Raw genomic sequence first — 26,915 nt, forward strand, 5'->3', positions numbered from 1 at the left:
CCTGATGATAGTTACCTCTTTGAGTAAATTCCACTTCAGCACACTGATCACTGTCACCTAGTGGTTCCTTTATCTGCAGATTCTTAATGCATGAAGAATCACTACTGATAATCAGATCAAGAGTATTATTCCCTCTAGTTGCCTCTCGAACATGCTGATGTAAAAAACAATCGTCCAATAAATCCACAAAAGCCTTGCTAGTGTGTGAGTGACCAACCCACAAATTCCAGTCAATATCTGGGAAATTATAATCCCCCATTATAAGACTCTCTGATTTACTGGCCCACTCTATTTCCCTGTATAGTTTCTTAATATACTCAGAGTCATTAGGCCTATAGCACACTCCTGCTCTGAATTTTGATCTCCCAAAGCTTATGTCACACCAAACTGACTCGACACTGCACTGTCCAGCGATGTTGACTGGCTTCACTTCCTTGAATTTTATGTTTCTTAACTAATAATATAACCCCTCCTCCCTTCCTATCTATCCTTTCTGTACACATTGTACTCCCCAAATTCCAGTTCTGCATTCCTTATATCTGTGTGACACCACGTCTCTGATATCCCAACAATATCTGCCTCTGATGTTTTGAGCAATAGCTCAAATTCATCAAATTTATTTACCAAACTCGTAGCATTGGTGTACACGCAAGTATACATGCACCTGTTCCTGTTCTTAGCTACCCTAACACAACCCATGTGTTTACTTGTATCGCAATGACTCCTAGCAGTCTCTGAAATACTCTGCATCTTGTTTTCCAGGCTGCTGCTCATTCCAATAAAGGCAGTGCAAGAATCACTTTCACCTTTCCCAGTGGCTACTTTTAATCTATTAGTACTTGTATCCCTCCAAGCTAGTAGTTTTTCGACCCACCTAACACTGCCTCGATAGCATCAGCAAATATTCTTGCACCCTTCCTATTTAAGTGTATCCCATTCCTGTAGAAGCAGTCTCTGCTGTTAACAAGTACAGACCAGGCTGAAAAAAATTCTACCCCTTGAGCCTTGCACAATCTTTCCCGGGCCGAATTGATCGACATGCATAAAGAACCTTTCATACTCTTAGATATTTAGTCAAGAAATAATTTTAGATATTTATTTAACATGGTATATTGTAAGATAGTAAAGTGATTAAAGGAATTGTGAGAGATGTGGTTTCTTTCTTAGGCAATTCTTTACTTGTTATTTAATTTTATTGTTTATTATTAGTTATATTTTGTAGTTTATAATAATATAAACTATGTAAATCTAAACATGCCATTGCAGAAATTTTAGTGCGAACCCCCTGGAACACTTTCCGAACCCCCAGGGCTTCGCGAACCGCCGGTTGGGAACCGCTGCAGTAGAATATACCGATCAGTGCCCCATGACATAGCTGAGATCGATAGCAGTATATTCAGATGCTTTAGACACGTATTTCTTAAATGAGAGACGTGAGCTTGGAAGTTCAGCTTGCTCTCTGATATCAGTCCAAGAAATTTAAAGGTACTAACAAGCGGGATTGGATTATTGTTTATTCCTTGTTCTGGATCGGAATGGAGAGCTCGTTTCTTGCAAAAGTGAGTGACAGCGCATTTCTTTTCTGATAGTCGATACTAATTCCGTGAAGTCCACGATTGTATTTTGTTAATAGCATGTTGGAGCTGCCGTTCGATGATATTCATATTTTGAGACTGACAGGAAATGGTAAGGTCATCTGCGTAGATGTAACTCGGATTTAAAATAGTGTTGGACTAAGTATCGATCCCTATGGGACTCCTTCCTGAATGTGAGATGCAGAGAGAGGCCCCTAAGCTCCAGATGGTAAAGCTCCATAATAATCCCATGACACCACGTAGTGTCAAATGCCTTTTCAAGATCTAGGCTGACCATGACTAGTGTTGTTTCATAACAAAGGCATTGAGGATATGAGATTCGGCTTTGATAAGCACGTCCAGCGTTGATCTATTCTTCCGATAGCAACACTGATGATCTGGAAGGAGATTCTTTGACTCTAGGATGTAAGTGAGCCTAGTATGAAACATCCTTTCGAAAATGTTACCCATGTGGCTCGTAAGAGATACTGGCCTGTAATTTTCAACACAGGAAGGATCTTTTCCAGGTTTTGGTAAGGCAATAAAGAAATAATGACACCAGGAAGAAGGATAGGCATTTTCGGAGAATATCTGAATATAAAAGATTAACATGGTACTCAAATCCTCTTCAAGTAAATGCTCCAGCATAACGTAATGAACTGCATCTGGGCCTGCGGCACTATTTGAAAATCTGTTTAAAGATTCTTGAAGTTCTATTAATTTAAGGGGTTGGTTGCACGGGAATGAGCGGTGCGTGAAAAAGTTGATTTTATATCGTTCTGCACCAGCTTTGATGTTCTGAAATGTGGACGCATAGCAAGCAGAAGCAGAGATTATAGCAAATGACTCTGCATGTGCATTAGTAACTTCTTCAGCTGTAGATAAGTCTTTCCCTTTCCATGAAGTATTGGACAGGCTAGACAAGCGAATTTCCCATTTAGTGTCTGTATTCTTTTCCAGATGAGGAGTGTGTCGGTTTTTGCCTCAACAATCTTTTGACTGTTGAGACTTGCCTCTTCTGTCCATTGTAGCTGATCCCCACAATGGATGGTGTCCATTAAAGTCACCAAAAAGACAAACTGGAGTTGGGAGTTGTGTAATGAGGTTGTCAAGTTCTGAATGGGGAAGTGGTAGAGATGATGGAATATAAATGGAAACAATGGTAACTGAAATATCAACTGCAATCCGAGCTGCCACATCTTCTAGGATGGTTCTTAATTGGATCGGTGTGGATGGTATGTTAGAATTTACAAGAATGGCTACCCCTCCACGGGCAAGAGACTCTGTGCTCCTATCTCGTCTGTTGGAGTTTTTTTTTTTTTTTTTTTAAGGAGCATTAGCAACTAAGACCATATTGCTCCGCGGATATGCGGTGGTCATTCCCTGACCTTTCCGCATTCTCCGTATTTGGTGGTCACGGGCTCGAATCCCGGTCTAATCAAGAAGCGTGTGCTACACACTGCTGCTCCTGCCCACCTGGCTACGGCGGCGGCTCTCGTCTGTATATCATATAATTTGCGAATTTCGGCGAAACTTAGTGACAAGAATGTTTCCTGTAGGCATATATACCTATGGGATTGAATTGAGAGAATAAATCCCTTAAGTTCTGCTTAGTCCTCTGCAGTTCCACTGTATGATGTTAGGCATTCTTTTGGTTTTGAGGATGATTCATTGACTGTTTTTTGTATGCAGGCCATTTTTCCGGTATTTGTTTGGGAATAAGGGGATTCGGTTTCCATAGTGTCGTTGGCATGGAGTTCTAGGATATGTTCTTCGTAATTTGGGTGTGTATCCACTTTTATAGTGTTGGTGGGTGGTTGCTTCCTTACAGTCTTCAATAGGTTTCAATTTTTCTGTGTCATTTGAGACCGTCAGAGTATCAATTGGGACATTAATTGGGGTGTTGGTGGCACTGCTGGTTTTAGTTTTAGAGTTATCTTTTCCAGTGGTTGATAAAGTTTCTTTAACCCAATTAGCTAGGAAGACGTTGGGCGGTATTGACACATCTGTTTGAATTGCAGATGTATGAAAACTTCTGGTGCGAGAGGCATAAGATGGACTAGGCATAGTCAATATTATTTGTCTGTATGCCTCAGGATATGAGATTTTATGTTCTACTTTGAATTTTTGGATTTTCCTACCTGTCTTCCATATTTCACATTATTTAGAAAAGGCAGGGCGATTACCTTTGCAGTTCGGGCAAATGGGAACTGCTGCTGAACAATCTGCTTGTGTAGGATATTTTGAACCACAAATAGAACAGATGACGTCACCTCCGCATGCCTGCTGTGAGTGGCCATATTTCTGTCGTTTAAAACAGCGAAGAAGATTAGGGATGTATGGGCGAATACGACAATTTAAGTAAGTATCCAGCTTTTACTGAGGATGGCAAATCAAGAGTGCTAAAAGTTAAAATGATGGAACGAGTTGGAATGAAATTTCTTTTCTTGTCATTATTCTTTTAGCACTGACGACCTTTTGATGGCTAAGTTCTTGAACTAATTCCTCCTCAGACACTGCAATTAAGTCTCATTCTGTGATGACGCCTTTCGACGAATTTAAGGTATTGTGGGAGTAACAGATACTGGCAACCCACCAAATGTCGTTGTCTTTAATAGCCACTCAGAACGTTTCTAGGTGGTTGTTTCAATCAAGAGATCTCCTGATTATAGTCGCTTCACCATTTTTGGTGATTCTGCAATAGATTCCAGATGTCTTTGAATCATAAATGGTGATAATTTGCCCACAGGCTGGGTGGACAGTGTAGCACCAGAAAATTTGTAATATCTGGACACTGTTCGAAGCCTTTTTGGTTGACTAGTGTTGTTATCATGACAGGATTCTTGTCTTGAGCTTGAAGGCTCTAAGGGTTGAAAATTATTAGAATTCATGATGGCTCCTTTTGGCCCTGGGGTTTATTTTTAACCCCCAGGTTATCGGCCCCACCACAGGGAGGCAAGAGCAGTGCCACAAGGTGACCAAGCGGCTGAGTTAGTAAATTAGTATTTATAGAAAAAAGAAACAGGAAGGTGGTTTCCCTTTCTGGGCTTCTGCTCCTCCTTGTAGAGCGAAAGCGCTACTCTGATATACAAATCAAATCATGAAAATAGTTTTTGAAACAAAAAATAGAATCTGTTCGCTCAAATGCTCATTGTACAAATCGCTTTTAGAAATGCACTAGAAATGGCTTGGCCACGGTAAGCTTGGCACCCGGGGCTCTAATAACTAAGAAATTCATCCCAGATGTCGAACTTGTTTATCCAAAGTCGCCGCGTTGGCCTCTACTGTACATATATTATAACTGAACATGGCTCTATGAACACGGCTCTATAAATCATAAGTTGACTCCCTCGGGAATAATAATAATAAAATTCTTTAATAAATTAACTGGTATAAATTTTTGATTCCCTGCACAGATAACCAGAGGAATCTTACAAAACATTCACTATACAAGTGACCAATCACAAAAATACAAAGTTCAGCTACAAAGTAACAATTAAAGACAAAATATCTGTGCAGGGAATTAATCTTAATAAAATAAACAAGACTACAAATTAAGCATAATATAAAATGACATAGGCGTACTAGGACCAGCACTTGCACACCTGTCCTTTACATACAGTAAGATGGCCCAAGATGTCATCTCGATATGACTTGTCAATCGACCATAGGTCCAAGTCGATGTTGAGCGAGTTGGGTGTCCAAAGTCACATTTGGGAAGTGTCTATTGAAATTCTGTAGCCTCTGGAGCCTTGAGCACAAAACGGGGACAGTTCGGAGGTGTGTTCCTGGCAAACGCCAACCAACCGTGTTCCAGATGTTCATGCTTAGATGAACACAGATGAAGGAATGCCTTTATTTTCCGCACATGGGTTCTGTGGACTGCAGGCGTGTATTGCAGGTTGGAGCATAGTACAGATTTGGATGTCGTTTAGATCTGGTGAGACCACCCGTTGGCCCACTTCAGCACTCAGAATCATCAATAACCCCTAATGTATATGTGTAGAAATTGAAGATTGGGACCATCTTCTTTATAACGGCCCAATTTATGACGATCTTCGAGGAATACTATACACTGGACTCCAACACATACCTCAAGGACAGGAGCATTTGTTCATTTCTGACAAACAATAAGACAAATTACTACGGAAGTACGCACAGAACGTCTTTGCTAGGCGCAAGATTCTACAACCAACTCCAGCTAGGTCTACAAACCCGTGAGGGACTTTCCCAAATCGGAAATAAAATCTCTACTTGACCTTTTTACCAATAACTTGCTAACCCTTGAACATTCAGGGTAGGATTACCTGCTAACCCAGCCACATGGTTGGGTGGGTTAGAGTGGTCTATACCACTGCACCGCGAAATGTCGGTCACAATCAGCACTCTCACTGCGTGGATTTTCTACCCTTCCTGAGGTTATCGCGCCCCCTCCCCCTTTGCGCCTGGTGTGGCAACCGCTTCCCTGTCAACTTAGTAATGCCTTCACCTGCATCCCCTTACCCTTACTTTCACCTTCCCTCTTCTTCCGTTAACCCTGTACTACCGCACTCTACCTTATTATTATTTTTAATTGGTCTCCGTTCGTAAAGCACAGGAGTCCCTGACGGAGACCTGCCAGTGAATAACGGGAAGCCTGGCTACCTCCTAATAGTGTAGACAGGTAACGTGGGGTCCCATCAGGGGCACTGCGGCCAAATGCCAGGACGAAAAACAGAACCCAACATAATACACTGGTGTGCAAAACTTAAGGACCAATCAGGTTTTCACCTGTAGCTTCTCATAGGAGTGGCCTGGATATGGAAAAAAGCATATCCAGGCCACTTCTATGAGGTACAGAAATGAAGGAAACAACACCGACATAACAACGGAAACAAAACGGCACAGAGGGACTTTATTCAAAAATGGCAACATAGCACTGGCTGCCATGATACAGATACATTACTGCCAAAGTTGGAACAATGGGAAGAGGTGGTCCTCAGTAGCAGATATGGCCATCCGTAATGTCGATGCAGGCTTTTCTCCACCCGTCGATACTTGAAACAATGTTGTTGATAAGTTCTTCCGATAACATCGTCCATTCCTCTGTCAGTGCCATCTTCAGCTGGTGAACATTTTCTGGTGAGTGTGGACGTGCCGCTAGGCGTCTGCCCAGTGCGTCCCGTATGTGTTCAATGGGATTTAGATCGCCGAACGGGCAGGCCAATCCATACGAACAATGTGTTCACTTTACAAAAGCATATCAACAGCTGCAGTGCGATGAGGTGTGGCGTTATCATCCATAAGCACGAACTCTGGGCCAATGGCACCTCGGAACAGACGCACATGGGGAAGGGTTACCTCAGTACAGTAGCGTGCACCGGTTACAGTACCGCCTTCCAGTATCTGGAGTTGTGTACGTCCATCCAAGATAACGCCTCTACAGACGAGAACGCCTCGCTGCCATATCGATCCTTTTCAGTGATGTCTGCGGGGTGATACAGTGTACCAACCTCTCGCCAGATTAGCTGACGTCCAGAATCGTTGCTGAGACTGAATCTACGCTCATCAATAAAGAGTACCCTACCCCGTTGCGCTGCTGTCCTGTTCGATGCACCACTGTAAACGGTGTCTCCGATGGGCAGGTGTTAAAGGGACACAGCGTATTGGCCGTCGGGCAAACAGTCTACCTTAGTGGAGTCGTCTAGCCACAGTAAACCGCGATATCCTGCGTCGTGTGCTCCGTTTGCAACGAATTCCGCTGTTCGGTGTTGGTCCCTCTTGGCCTGTAGGAGTATATAACGGTCATCATTGGGCGTTGTCTTTAGTGGACGACCACCACTGGTCCTTCGAACAGTTCTGAAGGCCGACCAAGCACGTGAGACGATGCTATGGGCGATACCAAACACTGCAACCACACTCCTCGCACTTCGAGCTTTCAAATTATTCGACCCCGAGTAAAGTCATCCAGATGTTGTCTATATGGTGCTTCAGAGCTGGCTCAGTAACAGTTTTGATAAAACGAAAATCATTGCATTCGCCGACGACCTCACCATCGTGGTCGCTGGTCATTCTAGAGCAGCCCTCGAATCCACAGCACAGCGAGTACTCAATCATCTCTCTCTACCTGGACAACAATCAACAAATTTGAAATCAACCCTGCTAAAACTAAGATGATGGTGTTTAAAAACCGACTCGACTTACGAAGGCCTCCCCAGGTCAAAATCAACGGAACCCAGCTAACCTTCGTAGAACGGACAAAAGTACTGGGAGTAGTAATAGACAACCGCCTGTCTTTCTTCCCCCATCTACAGCATCTGAGTTCCAAGACCAAAAGGTTCTCCGCCGCAATTATACGGATTTCAAGAAGTGAGTGGGTACTATCAAAACGAACCCTTCTTCTTTATTATAAAGCTGTCTTTCTCCCAATAGTAACCTATGCTGCCGGGGTCTGGTTTCACAGAGTTCCCATCATTAAGATGAAAGAAAAGCTAAACTCTATACAAAGAGCTATGTTACTGGCGACCCATCGAATCTGCCGTACAGTCTCTACAGCAGCTCTCCAAGTTATAGCAGGCACCCTCCCTCTCGACCTTTACACAATCTACAAGGGGCTCTGCTATCGAATTAAAAAAGGTATTCCGGTAACGATCCTGGATATAGAACTCTCACTAACTAAGGATATAAAGCAGGAGAAATCTCGATGTCTCAATAAACTCTTCAATGTATAGCAGACCAGATGGGATTCTTCTACTGTAGGGGTTGTAACTCGGAGTTTTCTTCCGGAGGTAACCTTTGCAACCACTAAAAATAACGCCCGATGGTTCTCCCTCAGCCTCGAATCTTCCTTTCTCATTACCGGACACGGTTCTCTAAATGAGAAACTGCATACACTGGGACTCATCGACACTCCTTACTGCTTTTGCGGACAAAGTGAAAGTTGGAAACACTTGGTTCTGGAGTGTGTACATTACAAAGACATCAGAAACCGTCTCCAGAATAAGATTCAGGACTTCCCACCAGCAGATCTGCATCAACTGATATGTACCCAAAACAACCTCGAAGCCTTCCAGACCTTTGCAGCTGAGGTATTTGCCTGGAGGAGGACACTGATCGCCAATCACCGACGTGGAAATGCCGATCATTAACAATTCCACTGCCAACTGAAAGTCACCCCTTCTACTGACTATTTTTTTTTTTTTTTTTCTAACCTCCGTTCTGCATTGTTTCCGGGTCCTGCCCTGGAACTAGGAGCAGCTTTGGCTCACCTTTTCTTCTTTCTCACTCTGTGCAGGATAGATAACCACTCTCACATTTTTTTTTTCTTACTCTCTCTCTGCTGGTAACCCGACTTACGTCTTCCTCTTCACTGTGGGATTAAAATTATTTAATTATTCTGTAATTATTATTATTTTTTTTTATTTTTATTTATTTTTTTTTTCCATTTACTTAGCTTCATTTTTTTATTTTTTTTACTCGCGCTCTGTTTTGACACCTGGGATGTGGACTATCATTGGTGCCAGACAGCTCTCCCTTTTTTTTTTTTTTTTCATCACAGGGAATTTATTTTATTTTATTTTTCTTATTTATTTTTTATTTATTTATTTATTTAATAAATTTTCTTTTTCACCACGGGGAATTATTATAATTATTTGTTTATTATTATTATTTTATTTTATTTTTTATTTTTATTTATTTTTTTTTTTTTGCACCACGGGAAATATATTTTGTTTTTATTTAATTTTTATTTATTATTATTTTTTTTATTATTATTATTTTTTTTTCCCCTTTCTGGAGTGGGCCCCCAGAGAAATCTGGCCCACCTTTTGGCAACATCAGGTGGTTCAGAGTCTCGCATCGAGACAGGACGTGCTCTATTGGGACTGGCCCACCTTCCCGTGGGGTGGACGAGTACCCAGAATCATCTGTCCAGGTGACTGATGCTTCTGGGTAGCCAAGAGGCCAGAACAGAACAACAGAACACACACACAATACACACAAACCGACGTCACACACATCTGGCCAAGTTGTAGTGATACTGTTCTTCACAGAGATACGAGGCGGAGTTGAACTCACGTTCTAGGAGCCGCCCTTTACAAAAACACATGTCCACATGTGTCCACATGGCCAGTTCGTTGTCTGTAGCACTGTATGAAACCAATCGAACGTTTGCAGCAATCGTGCTCACCATTCGGTATTTGCACATAATTGTTGAACTGCTGCTTTTCTGTTTATGTGAGCCTTTCACTCAGTGGCAGTCGGTCTCAGGCGTAGATAGAATGGTTTTTCTCCCAGAAACTGGAGTTTTATCGTCCAGCAAAACAGGCAAATCGACCATAGAACACACGCAATTTACAGATACAAATACGGGTTAATGTATTCAATTACGGGCAACACTAAAATAATAATTTGATTTGTTTATGAGACCCTCTCATCACGATTAAAATTTTGCATGTGCACCAGCTTTCTCCTGAACAGCCACAGTTATGCAAATCGCCATAGGCTGTTTCGTTTGATTTCGTGGTTGCAACCTTTAGAAATAATGTTGAGCGTCAACCAGTCCCCAAGTTTTGCACACCAGTGTACTACACATTCAACACAACACTGTATTTCTTTACAGCGTACATAGGACACAGATGTGTGAAACCACAGGTGGCGCCCGACCCTAACACTATACACACTATCCTTCTTACCTCACTTGCAACATTTATATTCCAAAATCAGAAAATTCACTGCCTCAATTGTCAGAATCTCCTGATGCAATTGGGGTCTCTCTAAGCTACCCTACAGTTATACTATAAAGCAGTTTTCTTGCCTATCACCAACTATGCTGCAGGTGCATGGTTTCACCGAGCGACCAATTGCAAAATCGTTGTTTCTTTGTTGGGTTTTATTGGCGCATTAGCAACTAAGACTTGCGCCAAAACCTGGTCAGCCAATTGCAAAATTAAAGAGAAGCTTAACTCCAACGAGAGAAGCATTATTCTTGCTACCCATCGCGCTTGTAGAACAGTGTCAACGGCAGCACTGCTAGTAATATCTGGAAACATCTCCCTGGATCTCTTCCTCATCTACAGGGGACTTACCTACCGCCTGAAGAAAAGAATCCAAACTGAAATACTGGATATCCAACTCAACCTGGACAGTAATAACAAACAGGAAAAGGCTGGTTGCCATAATGAGCTAATCCATTTCTGGCATACTAGATGGAAGATGACACAAAAGAGGTTGTTACAAGAACATTTATACCGGACATCACATTCGCAACCAGCAAAGCGGTCAACAAGTGGTTCTCCCTCAGCATGGATATCTCCTTTCTGGTCACTGGACACGGGTCCCTCAAACAGAAACTCTACCAACTAGGTATACTAATTACCCATCTCTGTTCCTGCGGGTCTCTCGAGAGTTGGGCACATCTACTCTTTGAATGTAGTATATACGAGGACCATAGACAACTTCAGGCAGCAATTTCGGGATTTTCTCCTGACCAATTAGAACTCATGGTACAATCCTAAAAGAGCTTAGGTGCGCTACTGCACTTTGCAGCATAGGTATTCAAGCATAGCAAAAGGATCATCCTAGCAGCTTCTGCCAATCAGCAACCTAGTGGCTGCTTGGCTTAACGCCGACTCACTAATTCTTTCGTCTCGCACGGGAAGAAATTCCTTCTGCAGGATGAGTTTTTTTTTTTTTTTTTTCCTCTCTCCTCTCACTCTTCTCCCCTTCTCGCACTCTGCCCTGGGTGTGGGGAGTTCCCTGACCTAGAGTAGCCCTAGCACCTTTCAGTCTTTCTCTATCCGACCGTGTGGAATGAAAAAATTTTTTTTCTCTCTATCATCCTGTCTGTTGGCAATCTAGCCGACGCTGTCTTCTTTTCCTCGACCAGGATACGGGAATTAACTTTCTTTTTTTTTCTTTTTTTGCGTTCTGCTCAGGCCAGCTCCTCTCTCACCCAATATGTTTTTTTGTTTGTGTGTGTGTGGTTATTCAAGCAATCCATCCTGGATTGGACTTCCGTGGGCAGGGAAAGTCCCCCTCTTCTTTTCTCCTTCCCTCTCTTCATCTCATACAAGTTTTTCTTTTTCTCCCTGGGAAACTCGTTCCCCAAGGAGGGCATGCAGACAGTAAGGGAGGCCTTGCCCTCCTGCGGCTAGGGACGAGTACCTGGAGGCAGTCATCCAGGTGATCACTGCTTCCAGATAGCCAAAAGGCCAAAAAACAACATCACACTACAGAACACACACAAGCTCACAAACAGTTTTTATTTCTTGTCACTTTCTCCCGTGCGTGATGAAAAACTTTTTTTCTTTTCTCTCGCCTTCCTTTTCATCTATCTTCATCCAGCATGGGATAATTCCTATGCGGAATGATTTTTTTTTTTTTTTTTTTTACACGACACACACACACTGGCCTTACCTTGACAGAGTCTTTAAAAACTGAACAGATCAACGGGGCAGAGATGAACTTTTGTTCTAGGAGCCGCAAATACAGAAGGGGGAAAAAAAAAAACACTTGGATTGGACAAACCAATTTGTGACTTGAGGATCGTGATGCTGACCAAGGCTGATCACTTGACACAACCAACGTAATCATATATCACATTACGCAAACATCTTCACAAACAGACTGCAGGGTTAGCATAGTTTAGCTCGGGCGGTCCTCACACACACACAGGGAAAAATGCTGCATCTGTGTGATATTATACGTCATTCTCTGTATTATACAGTAAATCTACGACGGGGTTGGCTGGGACCTCCTAGTACAATAAATAATAACAATTTAAAAATGTACTAATATTAATCTTTACTTTGTAAATTTTCCCATACACCATCACTGGAAGACTACTACAAAAGAGAATTGAACAGCACTATAAGGAAAGAAACCTTAGCAACTCAAAACAATATGGGTTCAAATCTGGAACCTCTACTATTGATGCGATCCGAGATCTCCTTAACAGAGGCACAATGTACCAGCAAGTACTTCCTGGTGATCGCGGTGGACTTCGCTGGGGCGTTCGACACCCTTTGGTGGCCGAGCGTCCTGGCGAGGCTTCGTGCTGCCGCCCTTCCAAAAAATCTATTTGACTGTGTAAAGTCCTATCTCACTGACAGGAAAGTGCAGATCCTTGTGCCTTATTCCAGCCTATCTCGTGCAGTTCGCAGAGGCTGCCCCCAGGGTTCTGTTCTGGGGCCGCTACTGTGGAACTTTGTCCTCTATGACTTTCTCTGGAAGGACCTGGGGGAGGTTGAGGCCCAGGCCTTTCGGATGATTTACTTTTAATCACAGCAGCTGATTCAAGAGCCAACCTTGAAAAATAAGCAAATGGAGCGCTGCAAATCCTACAGGATTGGGTTAAACTAAATAACCTAAAACTAGCACCGGAAAAGACCAACTCGGTCCTCTTGAAAGGAAAACTAAACTTAAACAGGCCACCACAAATCACAGTAGAAGGATTAACCGTAAAATTATCAAACGAGATAAAATACTTAGGAATTATCATTGACAGCAATCTCACATTTAAACCGCACTTAAACTACCTCAGGAAGAAGATACGCACTTATAGTAAGAATCACGCGTAAGGACTGGGGGCTAAATAAAAAGACCCTCTCCCTATATTACAAAACCCTCTTCATCCCGGTAATTATGTACGGATCGCCAGTATGGATGACGAAAACCAGCACAGTAACAAAGAGGAAAATTCTTGAAACAATTCAGAGGAACATACTACTTACAATCACTAGAGCGAGTAGCACAGCAGCGCTCCAGATCATAGCATGTGCACTACCCCTTGACCTGGAAGTTGCTCGCGCGGGACTAGTGTACTATCACAAAAAAGCGATCCCAATTACAACCTGTGGCATAACTCTTGACGTGACTAGTGGCTGGAAGAGGGAACAAAAAAGGATAGATGAATTCCTAACAGAAACCTGGCAAAGAAGGTGGAATGAAAACACTAAAGGAGCAATAACCCATAAATTTCTTCCACTAGTGACAAAAATGCACCCGAAAGCTACACCGTGGTTTTTCCCGGGCCTTAACACTACGTATCTACTAACGGGTCATGGTCCGTTTAAGGAAAAACTAAACATGCTAGGCATAACAGAAGATAGAAATTGTACTTGCGGAGAACCCGAATCATGGACTCATATCATGCATGAATGTAAAAATTATGACGACATAAGAGCGAGCCTCATTACAAACATCCAGTACAATCCAATTAACCAAGAATCTCGACTCCTGAATACACAAGAAGAGTTTGTAGCTTTTACCAACTTTGCAACTCAACTATTTACAAGAAGGAAAACAATTATTGCACTACAACCCGTCCAGCAGGAAGACAACAACACTCAACAGAAAAGCCTAAACTTAGAAGGAATGGATGAACCAGAACAACGGAGGAACTCAAACAAACCAGAATCAAAGAAGAAAATTCAACAGTACAGAAAAATGCACCATTAATGCCTAAAGGACTAATCAAAGTTGCTCACAGGAAAAGGAGAAAACAACTACCTTGAGGAAAACTACTCCAGACAAGAAAAATTCTCAGCACCCTCTTCTCCCCTTGCCACCATTCTTTCCCTCTGTTGGCGCATGGGTATGCTCCACTGATAAACGGGGGTCATCATCTCTATCGACCCCTTTGCTTCCTATTTCCACCACCAGTCTTCTGCCTCCCCACCAAAAACTGTCATCTTACATAGCGATCAGCCCCACATCAAAATTTATGCCCGACCTTTTAGGCCTTACAGACTTTCAGTGGAAACCCCAAACGATGTTTAAAAGAACTTTAACTAACTAAACTACGCTCGCGACTTCTCCAATGTATTTTATTTTATATATATATTATTATTTTTTATTTATTTTTTTTTTTTAGGTCCTGGCCACTGAAATCTCAGGAAAGTAAGTGGCAGGACCCGCCAGAGTAAAATAGCCTCATTGGGTACACCCGGCCAGTCTCCCCTTGGCAGGGTGTGGAAACGTCAGGTCCCACTAGGGGCCTGGCAGCTAATAGGCCGGATGAACAAAGGGCACAACACACCACATAGCACATGAACCATATATATTTTTAAAAAAAAATCTCAGGCTTGCCCAAAACATAGAAAATACGCGGAGATGGGGGAAACCCCAGGAGCCAACACACCTTACACCATCACACACCAGGGGTTTCCCCCATCTCTGCGTAGTTTACATTGTGGTGTGATAGAGTTCACTGTAAAGGCCAGAGATTTAAAAGTATATGGATCTTGAGGTGCGTGATGGTGTGTAAAGTGTATTAGTTGTCTGACGGCACCGGGGGTTCTCCCATCTCCGTGTTGTATTCTTTGTAAGTGTACAACGCGGAGATGGGGAAAAACCCCTGGGGCCGTTTAACCCTAAACACACTTTACACTATCAGTTAAAATGTTCAGTTAAATTGTTTTCAAAAGATTCACAAATTAATTGAACTTGCTATGTACAGAATGCGTTATACAGAGTTACAGCTTATGCATGAAAGGAAGAAAACGGGTAAAACTATTGTGCCTTTGATGATCAAGAGAATTAGCCATACTCCTCAGGGAAGTAAACTGTGCTAGAAGGACGTATCAAAGAAGACGTTCTTGGCCTTCTTCGGAGGTATTATGGTGCAGAAATATTTATAAGAATAAAAAGAAACTATACAGTACAACAATTGTAAAACACAAGATCAGTTAATGGCAGACATTTGTAAAGGAGACGGGCAATACAGAATCATGGGATTTATTATATAAAATATCTCGCAATAAAATCTATTTAGGGGAAATTTATTACAGCCAAATAGATAATAACAATGAACAGACAGGGGACTGGTATTCTACAGTTTCAGAAATAGTAAGTAGTAGTTACAAATCGGACAATACTTATCAGGACTCAGATGAACAATCTAGATTAAGGATTGAAAAGAGTACTTATAAGAAGACTGCCTTGTTTACCATGCATGAATTACAGTTGGTTATGAAATATATTAAGTTAGATAAATGCACAGAGTGGGATTTAATAGAAAATGTTTTGATAGTTAAGTTGTTTGAAATCTATCCAGTAATATTAAATATGCATTATAAATGTTTGTTAGAATCTGTTTTTCCAGATGATATTTGGAAATTCAATTTTAAATTTGATTTTAAAATCATGGAAGAGTCCTTCGGAGTCTAGAGCACATAGGTCTATCTCCCTACTGGCCAATTTAGCTAAGATCTATGAACCTCTCTTAGCTATAAGAATTAGTGAATTATTGGGAGCAAGTGATCATATATTCGTCTGATATATATCAGACAAACCAGCATGGCTTTAAGCGGGGTAAATCAGCTGAAGATGCCATTTATGACTTAACTAATTATTGTAACACCATTTAGTGATAAATATGTTATGGCGTTCGGGGCCTTCGAGTGGGGGTATTTGATTCACTTTGATGGGAAAGTGTGTTAAATGTATTTGTCAAAATGAAATGTTCGCAACAAATGCACTGTATAATGTATTCAGATATTTATTGAATAGGAAAATATCTGTAAGGTTAGGTCATTTCAATTATGATGTTCTTATACAGTATAACGTGGGTGTCCACAAGGTTCAGTATTAGGACCTATATGCTGGAATGTGGTGCTGGATCAATGGCTCTCTCGAAGTGTTGAGCACTACTATACAACAACGTATGCTGATGATTTAGCGATTTGTGTTCCAAGTTGTTCTAGGTTGATGGTGGAGAATACAATGCAGAAAATATTGGATGATTAATTACTTGGGCTTCACTAAATAAGTTTAGTGTCTAAAACAAAGATGATTTTTAAAGGCTATTTTTATTATGGACGTCCTCCAATGGTGCGTATTTATAAAATAGATGGGATACGTTAGAACTTAGAAGTACTTAGGCTTTTTACCTTTCAACAAATTAACATTTGTGGCACATTTAGAAGAACTAGCCAACAAGATTAGAGCATTCAGTTCTGCTTTAATTCGAATCACTAGATCAGAATGGGGTCTAAGTAAAAAAGTTCTTAATTTATATTACAAAGCGGCCTTCTTGCCAATAGTGTCATATGGTGCTGGAATTTGGAGGCTAGGGTATAGGAGGGTAGCAAATGTAATAATGAAAAATAAATTACATTCAATATAGCGAATAATGATATTGGCTATACAGTATATAGAGTATGTAAGACAGTTTCAACAAAAGCCTTACAGGTGATAGCTGGGGTTTTACCCTTGGATTTGTAAATAGCATACAAAGGATTTATATAACACTTAAGGGTAGGGTAGCGAATTTATGGGAATAACTGCTAATGTAATTAAAAGTACTAACATTGAGAAGAAAAGGATTTTAAATGAATTGTATAATATATGGCAATGCAGATGAAATGGTAGTTCAGTATAACTGGATCTGTGACTAGCTACTTTTTACCGGATGTTCAATACTTATTGAAAAACAAAACAATGTGGTTCTATCTATCAATGAAAACATCATTTATATTAATGAGTCATGGGTATTTAAAAGGTAAACTATTTCAATCAGGTTTGGTGGAGGATAGTTTCTGTATTTGTGGAGCTCACGAAGACTGGAAACATGTATTATTTGAATGTACCCGTATGATGAAGAAAAACTGCAATTATTTGAAACGGTTCTAATACATGATAATAGTGATCTTTAGTCTCTGAAGTATTAAATTTGGTGCTTTCCAGCACTTTTCTTTTATTGTATTTAATAAGAGAGGGCAATTAATGCAAATTGCTCAGTGATGGCTATACTTTTGCCTTTTTTTTTTTTTTTTTTCTGACCGGGCTAGCCGGGTGGGTAAAGCGCCTGCCTGGCAACCCCAAGGTCGCGGGTTCGAATCCCGCCTCGGGCTTGGTTCAAAGTACTGCAAAAAACCTTGAGAGGTGCACTATGGCCACAGAAGCCGATGCGCAATAACTACAAAAAAAAAGACTTTTTTCCCCCGAGTTTGGGATTTCTTTTTCTTCTTCCCGAGGGTTTTTTTTTTAGTACGGGATAGCTGTCATCCACTGGTATGGCACACCTACCAGTGGATGTGGGATATTGTGCTTAAGCACAATATCCCACATTTACTGGACTATGGCCCGGTTCCACGTGCCGCCGTTCGGGCACCAGGTATCAGCTGTCCAGGAGATAGCTGCTCCCTGGTGGCAAAGTGGCCACCAGGGAGCAGAAAAAGTGGACATAAACAACACGTACTGCAGTACATACATTAATACACACGCAAACACACATTTATACTATGCCAGGCCCGTTTTACAGAGTACTGTATACCATCACAGCAGAGGTGTATTGATAAAAAAGAAAATAGTACCGGAACGCTTGTTCTCCAGAAGACTATATGATAAAGCCACATCAACCGTACAGTAACTGAATCATACTTCACTCACGGTTCATAGAACAATCAGTTCTAGCGTTCAGCTCATGGCGAATCAAAATGCAGCGTTCGCATGCATCACAGTATACACACATGTACCTCATTCGTTGATCTCTTTATCTAACACGTACTTTAGTAAGAAACATTCAAGTTTCATTGCGAAATTTATATTTTTGTTTTTAAATAAATTTTAAACGAAATCTATTAATTTTAAAGATTACCATTAATATATAAATCTCTCTCTCTCTCTCTCTCTCCCTCTCCCTCCCTCCTTTGATTATGCCATTGTTTCATAATATTAGGTATATAAATTTAATGATTTTCTATTATGATATTTATAAAGAAGTACCGGAAAGTCATTCCGGTGAGTTTCGGCCCAAATACACCACAGACATTAGGTGGAGATAATCATATGGCTAGGAGCCACCATAGACAGTGAACATATACACATCATCAGTTAAAATGCTCAGTTAAATGTTTTCAATAAATGTACAAATTAATTGAACTAAGCAGTGAATCCCTATTGTCCATAAAGAACATGGGCAATAAATAAACTGGATTCTTCGGTTAAAACTTCTGCTAGCCATCATTAATAACTGAAAATGGGTTAAAGCAGAAGAGTCTATTTATTCGATGCTAAGTTTAGTTCTGCTCAAGTGAAATCCTTCATAAGAGTTGTGGTTTTCGTCAATTGTTTCTAGAGTTCTGGGTTCAAATCTCATCGGAGACTGCAGGAATTCTTAAATACCTCTTTAGTTGAAGCTGCAGTGAGTTGATCTCAGAACGAGAGAGAGAAGGGATTATCCCAGTTCGCTATTCGTGGGTTTTCAGCCCGCACAACACGCAAATCTTACCGTGAACACACACTTCTACAGGCACAACTGTCTGTATAAATAGGCCTAAGAGGCTGCCGCCCCGCAAAATCAATAATAGCTGAAACCAAAAGGGAGAAAAAAAACAAGGGCACGTATTTGGAGCCAAAGCTGGGTGTTGAAATGGGACGTGCACTCCGATGAAAAATCTAAATGAGTTTATTACACCAGCGCAAAGCTTTAAAACAATTACTTAAGAAAGGAGAAAATTTAATTTACTTTCTCGGTTAATTCGCAAGAGAAATACTTATACAAACATGAAGGAAGCTGTTTCTGCAGAACGCTGATTTTTTTTTGTGTTCTTCATATCTGACCGTACAATTACCCCCCCCCCTCCCACCAAGACCTTTTTATTCTCTAATACTCACACAGTTGATACGTTCATTTGAAACTACTGCTACCCACATGCATTACCTTGCATTTGTCAATGTTAAAAACTTCAACTTCCATTCCTCAGCCCATCTGTCTCATTTTTCTAGATCTTGTGGCAGTAGCTTACCTTGATTACTGCCATTAACCACCTTGCCAACCTTTGAATCATCTGCAAACTAGACATTAAGCCTAATATATCTTCTTCAATATCATTAATAAATAAAGAAAACAATGGGCTTAGCACTGAACTTGGGGTGGCCGACATTAGTCCATTTCTTTTTTAGTTACTGTATCTTAGTGTCCAATGAGACTGGTCAGACAAGGTCGCCTCTAGATTGTTCTGTATTACTTCTTTAACCACTGACTTCATTATTTTCTCTGAAACAGAAGAGTTAAGCTAAGGGGTCTGTAATTATTTATGTCACCTTTTTTCCTTTTGTGAATAGGGGATACATTCGCACATTTCCAATCCATAGGGACCTCCTCTGAATCCGAAGATACTCTCATAATTATGTCTAAGGTTTGCTTACCTGCTTTCCTTAATATAACTGGATAGATCCATTCCACCTCAGGCACCTTTGTTTACTCTCAACAATTTCTCTTCCGCTTTCCTCTCGGTTATTACAAAGTAATTTTACTCCCTGTTAAGAGTTCGATAAATTCTGGCATCCCCTTCCCTAAAGAATTCCACATATTGGCATCTACATATGTGAATGTAGATGCAAAATGCCTATTCAATTTGTCAGCAAACAGCAGGATCACCAACTGTTAAACCATCGACATCAAGTGAACCAGTTTGTTTCAATCCCTTCCTTATACTGCTAATGTAAACAAAGAAATCTTTGCTGATTTTCTATGCCTGAGACCACTCGTAATGTCTTAGCTTGCCTAACCTCCTTTGTGAGCTGATTACTGACTAGTTCATATCTATTACAGGCTTCTACATCGCCTAATTGATATGCGTCCCACGTATTTTTCTTCTCTGCCACAAGTCTCATCAGTTAATTTAAATCCATTTAAGTCTGAACTTTGAACAGTACCTTAGTTCGTATGAAAAGCTTACAGCTTCTATGATTACTTCCCTGAATGTTTTCCATTCAGAATTCCCTGTTGGTAACATCATCAGTTAATCCCACTGAACAGATTTTAAAACCTCTGTCTGAGACCAATGCAGTCCTTTTTACAAAAATAACAGTCCTTTCCTTTGTCCTTCATAGTAGTTACAGCTATAAGTAAATCGTACAACAGTACACTGTGATCACTGCCACCCAGTGGATTTGCAGATTTTGTAGCACGGAAACAATTTCGTTAAGCTCAGGATCCGCCGAAAATTTTCAAAGCTAAAGAGGGGAAGGCATTAGGTAGCCAAGGTTTGAGGATCACTGGTGTATAGTATAAGTGAAGGAATGTGTAGTTAACTGCGCTTCCTTACTATATGATCAGTTCTACTGCACACTTTACTCATTTTAAATACAGTCAATTTACCCATTTTAGCTGATCATCTATGGCACCCCTGGTATTACTGTAGTATATTCGTAAATATTGTAGACTGGTGGAGAAGTCTACAATATTGTAGACTGGTGTATTCTGCTGTTCTTTCACTTCATTTTGTTTTGTTTTTACAATTGGGTGAGACTTGCTTTAGAAATACGGAGAAAGGTCTGGAAAATCATTTCATTATGTCTGGAACGATTTAGCTTATTAATAAGCCAAATTTAACGCCGACCAACGTAACGATAAAAAAAAAAAAAATAATAATAATAAAAAAAACAGGAAAGTAGAGTATTTTATTACAAACTGATTTCTTGCTGAATATATTTCTCTATAAACATCAATATTCTAGCCTACAGAAAAAGAAGGGGGTAGGGAGGAACCACACACTTGTGCACTAGAATTTTGTTTATTATTCCAAACAATAAATAATGTATGGTTTGTCAATATTTTCAAATGCTTGCAACACAAATTCTTTCGAAATAACTGCACATTGTGCAGTTACTTTGAATACTTTAGAATACTGACAAGTTTTTTATTTGTTTAACTAGCATTTCTATCCTAAACGATTTAATGTCACGCACAGTTTTAAATAATTCTCAAAAATCAGATAAAAGCACATTTAGTTTCTAATATCACAGTCTCAACCTTCATTGAAAATTGATGTGTAATCACACATACAATAGTTGCAATAAAATGAATAAACATGCTCGCGTTCTTTGAAATGTTGGGTAAGATAATGGGGCACCACTACTCTTTGGCTTCATGCCACATCTGCATGTATGCAGAATACGTCTATCCCGTAATCCTCACCAACTGCTGGAGACACGATCCTGAAAGTACCGCGTTGAGCAAAGTCACGGGTGATAAAACTAAGATCCTACAGAAAATACACTATCCTCCAAAAATGAAAGAGAACACTACCTTTTTTTGATAACCCAATTTTTTTGATTTCCGAATAATCAAGCGATTCAGGCCAGTATATAAGAAAGAAGTATAAGCCGCACAAGTTAGTTGTTCTTATAGCACACACAGAGAGGAGTTCACCGACTTAGAGAAGGCTTTATTGTTGGGTGTCACGTTGCCGACTTATCGATTGACGGTCTACGGTGACCCAGTGGTTCCCTAGCTTTTGTCACTCAAGTCACACCTGAAGTTAAAAGACGCATATTCACGGCCCGCCGAAATAGTAATTGCCACTGAACTCGATGGTGTTTTTCCTATTCTCGCGGCACACTTGAAAAGGGTCGCGGCACACAGGTAGGTTAACCACTAGCCTAAACTATTCAGTCGACCATTGTTATTGTTATCATGAAATGAAAGCATGATGGTGCTACCACCGTTCAGCAACGCGCATGACGGCCACGGAAGCTCACCACGTGAGACTGATCACGTTCAGTGAGTATCACAATCTTGTCAGGCATGCCTACAAAAAAATATCAAGAAGTTTGTAGTCAACCGAGGTTTGAGGTCTGTACAAACAGGCTAAGCAAGGAGTTCCAAAGCCTCGGTTTTTAAGGTTGAGCGGTGATACATGAGACAAACGTCACCAACCACAATCAGCGGTCTCACCTTGCATGTTGCAAAACGCCTTAATTGGTCCATGGAGCAGTGCAAATCGGTTCTATGCGTAAAATCTTGCTGTACTTATTTCGATCAGACAGGTTGATGTGAGTGTACAGAGTGCCTGAAGAACTCCTGCTACCAGAATGTACTGTATTGTGCCACAAATGTAGTTCGGAGGTTGTATTATGGTGTGCAGCTGTTTCTTATGGTATTGTCTAAGACCTTTGGTGGTTGTGTGCAGAAACAATGAATGCCAAAATATATTGGACAATTCCATGTCCCTATGATGTAGCAGGTTTTCGGTAAAGACCCAAGCTTGTTTCAACAGGATAATGCACTATGCCATATTGGTGCTGTTCGAGAAAAGTTCATGAATACGAATGTACAAAAGTTGTAATGGTCGGCGCACAGTTTCAATTTGAATTCTATGGGACGCCAATGGGATGTTGTTGTTGTTGTTGTTGTTGTTGTTTGATTTTTAGGAGCATTAGCAACTAAGGCCATATTGCTCCGGGATATGCGGTGGTCAGTCCCTGACCTTTCCGCATCCTTCGTATTTGGTGGTGACGGGCTCGAACCCCGGTCTAATCAAGAAGCGTGTGCTGCGCACTGGTGCTCCTTCCCACCTGGCTACGGAGGCGCCCGCCAATGGGATGAACTAGAATGTTGAGTGAGGGCTAGGCCACTACGACCTACATCGGTGGTTCAACTCGTTATTATTCGGCATGAGGAACGGAGAACTATACCAACTACAGTCTATTGTTCGTTGGTGGAACGCCTATCCTGTAGGATAGTGTGGGTTTCACAGCGGCCAAGGAATGACCAAGAATATCGCTGCCACTCGCTATTGAAGCGACAGGCAGTGATATCAAAGCGAAACCGAGCCTGTCCGGATATTTTCCGTTGAGTAGGGTAGGAGAGAAAATAATTATAACAATAAAATATAAGGAAAAAAAAAAAAAAAACAGTAAATTTCTTATTTCCATTTCACATAAATACGATGCTCATTATAAAGGGAAAAATAACTGTAAATTCCTTTACGCGGTACACATCGTCTGATTTTTCAAGAACGGCGAGTGATCTGAACCTTTACGTGAATTCAGGTTTGCATTTTTGTACATTCCTTTAATTTTTATTAAAAGTAGCAACAGTGGCATATGATGCAAGAAAGTAAGCTTATAAAGCATCAGCCACAAAAAAAAAAAAAAAAAAAACTTCACACATCACCTATTCATCCCCTCCAATACATTGTCAATTTCTTCCTTAAATTTATTCAAATTACCCACTTCCACAACAACAAATGAAAGTTTGTTCCATCAATCAAGCATCTGCTGGCTGAAGGCAAACCGCATCCGTCCCGAAACCATCCTTCCTCAATTTGATTTTATGCCTCTCATGTATGTAGTCTGAGCAAGAGGAAGAATGCCCTCAGTACTGAGCTTGCTCAATCCATTCAAAACCTTAAACACCTAAATCTTGCAGGTGCCTAATCTCCAAACGCTGCAATTTACAGAACTGAAGCCTTTCTTAATTTACAGCTATTAACCATTGCTGACAAAACCCCATGAGCTGCCCTGGCAGCTCATGGGGTTTTGTCCGCAATGGTTAACAGCTATAAATTACAAATAAAACGCTTAGCAGTACATTAAGGAACAAATTATTACTTTATTAGACATCCTATATAAATTCTTACAAAAGTTCTAATTAGTTAGAAACCTGACTACTACTGACAACATATTTTTCGAATTCAATATTTAGAATTCGTTCTCACAAAATAAATAAATAGAAAAAATAAAAAGAAAAAAATTATAAGTTACAGATTCGAAATGAAAATTAACCAGCACAAAATTATCCCAGAGCGGGCTGGTCCGGACAGCGATCGCCGCCGAGGCTAATAGCGTTTTAAGACAGTAGCGTGTATGGGCCAACTACAGCCAGTCTGCCTTTGCTCTTACCTGAAGAATACCGACTATATCCAACAGAAGAGTATCGATAAATTCTGCCATCTCTGTGACATGTTCAATGCCCTCCCCCAACTCATCAAGCACAGCATTTCAAGCCATTGGATCGCCGTTTGTGGTTAACCTAGCGCTGGGATACAAAAGTTCTAATTAGTTAGAAACCCGACTACGACCTTTACTACAAGACCTGGAATCTCTTCGTGACTGATATTATGCACCAAGTTCCTCTACCCTCTTTAGTTCATAACAAGGGAAACAACCAGCAGGGAAAGGCTGCTGGGGTTCACACCAGCAACCTCTTCACTGCGTGCTCCCATGAGTTTCATCAACCTAACAGAGTCAAAACGAAATAACAAAAAAAAAAAAAAAAACAGTAATTTCTTTAATAGATCAAAGCAGTGCCTATTATTCTCCAAATTCCTCACTCATCCCTCGTGCGCGCCTGACGGACTGGTCCTTTATTTTATTTTATTTAAATCAGGAACAAAGTCGATATTCTTCAGGTTAAAGGAATTTACTTTCTAGTGTAGTTCAGGTATTAATATTGTGCTGGTAAATTTTCGTTTGGAATCTGTAATTTCCTTCTTTCTTTTCCTTACCTATTTTTAATTTTGAGAACGAATTCGAAGTCAGTTCGAAACGTTTTCAAAGTGGGCAAGTCATCTAGTTAATAGCAGTTAATACCAGCACAATGACACTAAGTGGAGATAGTCTAGGAGCCACCACAGACAGAACGTACAATGACACTAACTCAGTCACTAACGTTGATTCGGTACAAAAAATAGGGGGCATGAGTATAAAACGGCACAAAAGCGTAGCTACCCTTTTTCGGGCCCGGAGGCAAAGAACATGTTCGGGCCCCTACTTAATTAATGAAAATTGCAAAAAGAGGAGACAGCCAAAGACGCCGAGCCCCTAAAGGGCCCGGGCCCAGAGGCAATCGCCTTGCTTGCCTACATGGTAGCTACGAAACTGACTGTGACGTGGTCTGGATGTCGCAATCACTAGTCTACAAATTGATTTCGCCAGCCTCTTCCAAGCCAAGGATGTTTTCCCATTAAACATCTTTCGTGCGTACGGGTACGCACGCTTTAATTTAATTTAATTTTATTTGTTCTGTTTATACTTACGGCAGCCCTATAGGGTTAGAGGAGTTTACAGGATAAACAGAATTCATTAAAGTAACTGTATTTATTAGTCACGTGGGGTAGAACCAAAATCAGTTCAAACAAGTGAGCAACTGTACCCAAGCGTTTGACGACTCAACTAAGGCGACCCGTTAGAGGGATAGGATTCATGTCAGACTCAATGAACTAACATCATACAGCAATAACTGTACCGCACAATGTAGGATTTTGGCTTAGCGTAAAGTTAGGCGATTTAAGTTTATTTTATGGCCGAATTACGAAAATGCTCCATTACCCACCATTTTTTACAGATAAAAAAATCAAAATTATGAATGAATTGTTAACAACTCGTTAAGCTTGTTCAATCAACTAATAAATTGCGCTAAGCATCTGTTCTGAGACCTGCTAGACCATTTTTTTTTTAAGTGTATTTAAAAGTTCTTTGAAAAATAAAAGGGCAAAATGCGACATTTCACAGGGACTCGGCTTAGAGAGTGACAAGCGTGCAGCTACTAGTTAATGTTAGGCCAAATGTCACTTAACAAATGGTCAAGATACTGTTTGTACCAAGGCCATACTATATTATGCCTGTAATTTGATAAATAAATAAATAAATAAATCTTTATTGTGAAGTAGATTTACAGCACAATATCCCATCACGGCGACGAGCGCCAGGGGTTCACATATAGATAACATAAGTACAAATTCAAATGGCTACAAAATATAGCGAACACATACAAAAGGCTACAAAATACAGATTACAAATGCAAAAAGAAATACAAATACATCATAAAAACAAGGAGCTGAACACAAATAAAGAAAAACAAATACAAGTTAGCAGTGATTCAGGTTTCAAGAGCTTTGATAAACTTGTGTCTGTCCTTCTTTTTACTTATTATGGTGTCGATGTCGGCGTCCACACGGTTGAGGGCAGCGAGCATCTGCTTGGGCAGAAATCTTTCGGTGAGTACAAGCCTGTTGTGGTGAGCCACAAGTGCTGGTACCGACCTTAGGCTTGGCTGTGGAATCCTCCAAGAGCAAGCATTCCAAATATTTGGAGATGATATTTGGCCTGAGATGAGTTTGGCTGTGCAGACCAGCCTCTTTTCAACGATCAGGAACTTCAACCTCGGGATGTCGAGTGCTTGTGCCATCATGGTAGTTGTGGTAGCCGAAGCTTGTTATTCGCCCATTTCAGTAGCCAGTATTCAGCAGTGTACACCCGCTTAAGGTTTGTATGTGCAGCAGAGGCCCATATTTCTGCACCATAGAGAATGGCAGGGTAGACGGTGGAGGTGATGAACCTTTTAACAGTGGCAGGATGTCGGACGTGTAGCAGCTGCTGCTTTGAGATCCACCGTAGACGAGAAAATCTGGTACTGAGTTTGTCGATCTGGTGGACAAAGGACATCTTTTGGTCGAACAGAACGCCAAGGTCTGTGTGCGAGGGTACGTTTGGTATTCGTACCCCTGCGAGTGAAACGTTGAGTACTGTCGGCATGGATTTAAGGGAGAATATAACCTGAGCAGACTTCAGAGGGTTGATTTTTAGATTGAAGTTTGCCAGGTACAATTCTAGATCCTTAAGTTGGGA

The sequence above is a fragment of the Mastigoproctus giganteus genome, chromosome 1 (genome assembly GCF_048544385.1).
Source record: "Mastigoproctus giganteus isolate SK-2022 chromosome 1, ASM4854438v1, whole genome shotgun sequence".
NCBI lineage: Eukaryota > Metazoa > Arthropoda > Arachnida > Uropygi > Thelyphonidae > Mastigoproctus > Mastigoproctus giganteus.